Source organism: Neovison vison, chromosome 11 (genome assembly GCF_020171115.1).
Source record: "Neovison vison isolate M4711 chromosome 11, ASM_NN_V1, whole genome shotgun sequence".
NCBI lineage: Eukaryota > Metazoa > Chordata > Mammalia > Carnivora > Mustelidae > Neogale > Neogale vison.
The window spans coordinates 132,962,747-132,966,490 of record NC_058101.1 but is presented as its reverse complement, the minus strand read 5'-3'; positions in this window follow the sequence as shown (position 1 = coordinate 132,966,490).

The window sequence follows — 3,744 nt, the reverse complement described above, 5'->3', positions numbered from 1 at the left end:
TGGAAGAATTTATTCAGACACACAGAGTAGGAAAAATATTTAAGAATTGAAATGTCCCTAAAGTCTCTAACCAGTTCTCCTGTTTTCAGTTGTCTCATTTCTGAGTACCTGGTAGCTGGTACTAAATCCCTTGAGAGGTCCGTGGTACCAACAGGTTAATTTAGCTCTTCCACCCTGCTGGTTTACAAGATAGTTACCACCCATGCATCAAAATTGTATTTTGTTTTCTTGCCGCCAATATGTTATTGTTGCTGTCTCCTTTTCTATTCAATTTGTGAATTTGTGAGTTTATGATTTCTTTTAAAAATAAATTTTCAATAATTTTGTGGCTAGTAGGAGGAAGTAAAAGCTACTGTGAACCTTCAATCCACCAGTTTTTAATCAAAAGCCAAGGGATCATCTTGTTCTGTTTTGTTTTTCCTTAGAAATGTAAGTAATGAAGAAAAGCTAAAGCTTACATAAATGGATTAGAGAAGGAGGCTATGAAATGAATAAATTGCTTATTTGAATTGAGGTTTTTAAAAAGCTTCTTATCACTATAATCTTATAATGAGGTAGAATGTAACTAACACTGTTTTTTGCTTGTAATACAGCAGGAACCATTCCAAGTAATTTATAATGTTAACTTACTTTTCACAAAAGTTTTCATGGTATGGGCTGCTATAATATCTCTCTCTATACAAACGAAGGAACGTAAGCCCTTGTTCTTGATTATTGTTTCTTATGGTTTATATTTAACAGGTCTATAATAAAAAATCTTTTAAATGAGGCGTTGTAACTAAGACAACAATAGCAACAAACAGAAAAAATATATATAACAGTTTAAACACAATAAATGTTTATATCTTGCTCATATCAAGACTGTAACAAATGCTGCTAAATTGAAGGCAGCTCTTCCAAGTAGTGATTCAAGGCTCAGTGTCCTTTCATTTTATGTCTCGATATGTTCAAACTGTCCTTTCAAGGTTTCTGCACTTACTACATCAAGTTGGGGGAATGGGTTAAAGACAGCGGAGAAGGGGTCCCTGAGTGGTTCAGTCATTAAGTGCCTGCCTTGGGCTCAGGTCATGATCCCAGGGCCCTGGGATGGAGCCCCCTGTCAGGCTTCCTGTTCTACAGGAAGCCTGCTTCTCCCTTTGCCCTTCCCCCTGTTTGTGTTTTCTCTCTGGCAGTCTCTGTGGGAAATAAATAAAATCTTTAAAAAAAAAAAAAAAGGGCAGTGGAAAAAGCACAACTTTTTCTTAAGTATCTGAGCCACTGATGTGACACACTTCTCTTCCGTTTATATTCTATTAGAGATGTTTTTACATGCCCACACCCAATTTTGAAGAATGCTGGAAAATGTGGTCTTGTTCTGTGTGGGAAAGAAGAGATATATTAGTTGAATTGCTAAACAAACTCTGCCACAATTTGCCTTCCAATATTCATCCATCTCTTCTTCCACATATAATTATTTTGTATATTTGTCTGCAAAGGGTTTCACTGTCACTGAGAGGCAACACTGAAGGCTCTGGAGTTAGAATTTATGGGTTTGCATCCCGGCTCCACTGTTTACATCTGTGCTGCCGATGCAGAGAGCCATAACCTCCTGTGCTCCTGGAGGCTAGTAGGGACAGTACCTATCAGGTGGTGTTGTGAGGGAAATTGAATTAACAAATGCACAATGCCTGTAAATGTTAACTCTTACTACTCACTTTTAGTAATTCTTAGTAATTCACATAGTATATTAATAGCAAGGAGCTCTTTGTCATAAGCAAAAGTAAAATTAATGGAATTGGTACTAATTCATCCTTAATACTTAGTAGGCAAGATTTGCATGGCTTAGAAAAACTCTGACAGCTTTCCAGTGAGTAGTGGTCCTTATATTTGGAAATACAAGAAAAAACAAGCACCCAAAATTATTAACAGTGAAGTTCTCAGGTACCAGGACTTTTGCTGATACTTGCATCCCATGCATTTTATAAAAATTTCAGACCAATATCCCTGATAAATATGGATGCTAAGATTCTCAACAAAATCCTAGCTAATAGGACCCAACAGCACATTAAAAAGACATTCCACCATGACCAGGTGTGATTTATTCCTGGGTTACAAGGATGGTTCAACATTCGCAAATCAATCAACGTGATAGAACAAATCAGTAAGAAAAGATAAAAGAACTACACAGTCCTCTCAATTAATGGAAAAAGTGGTTTAAAAATCCAGCTTAGACAGTCTGAAAGTCAAAATTAACTTATATGTCATAATGTGAATATTAAATTTTTGAAAAAAACGAAACTTATTATTAGAATAGTAAATCTCAAGAACATATCTTAAAGTTCTATAACAACTAAAAGTGTAATATTTATACATAATAGACCATGTTATATTTCTTCCTACACATTAAAGAAAAACTAATTCTAAAAAATAAGCATGTATTATTTTTATATTTATATTTATATTTACTAAATAGAAAACTTATTTAATATCATTCTATTGCCCTTTAATGAGGCCACAACAGGTTTTGAAGCAACAGTTTTAATTTTATTATAAGATCTTACGGATTTCAGATTTATTGATGAGCCAGTAGAAGAGACTATACTGCCAATAATCTGTACATAAGTGAGTGAGAGAGCATGTGTGTGTCTATATGGAAAACTTGAACAGATGGAGGTAGAATGTGCAAGAGTTTTGACACGATGTCTTCTTCCTTTTATTATTTATGTTCTTAAGTAAAATGCAGTGTTGATCTGGTTTAGGGAGACAATGTTGAGAATGAAAGCCTAATGATGGAATGTTTGATATAGGTTCTTTCTATATATGTATTTTTACCTTTATGTCTTCTTAATCTTTTGTACCCTAGGAAGGGAAAAAACAAAAACAAAAACAAAAACAAAACAAAACAAAACAAAAAACAGCTTGCAAATTCCTACTTAATCTTTTTACCCCTGAACTCTTCTGATGGATAACTAGAAAATCTGGGACCCGCTGGTCCATTGACTATGGGTCTCTGGATAATAAGCCCTGTCCCTGGAGAAATTTTTGATGAAGGCAGCAAGGTTGAATTCTTCCTATTTAGTTTGATTTCTAAAGTTCAGAGTTGATGAGAGATTGGCTATTCAAAGGACTAACTGAAGTATTGAATAAGAACATCCCTTCAGGACCTGAATTTTATCACAGGTGGTTTCTTGATTCACATGAATAGAAATAAGAAGTGTATACTAATTAAGCTAAACTCAATCTCTCTAGGGAAATTTTTATTTGGTTATAGAAAAGCAAAACTCAAATTTATATACATACTATTTAACAATAATTTAGAATTTTCTATTTAAAAAATTGGTCCTGTCTTTGAAAGGTTTTAATCAAGTAGTATAGCAACTGTCCAATTTTTGTGTGCCTTTCCCTCAATCCCTCCTCTTACTATTCATAGGTGTTTTCTGGATATTTCCCTCAGAATTGTTTTGCTTATATTCACCTTCCTTTTCATTCTTGTTGTCACTACATTTTTTAAAAATTTTTTTAAGTTTATTTTCAGCGTAACAGTATTCATTGTTTTTGCACCACACCCAGTGTGCAATACGTGCCCTCTTCAATACCCACCACCTGGTTCCCCCAACCTCCCACTCCCCGCCCCTTCAAAACCCTCAGATTGTTTTTCAGAGTTCATAGTCTCTCATGGTTCACCTCCCCTTCCAATTTCCCTCAACTTCCTTCTCCTCTCTAATTCCCCTTGTCCTCCATGCTATTTGTTATGCTCCACAAATA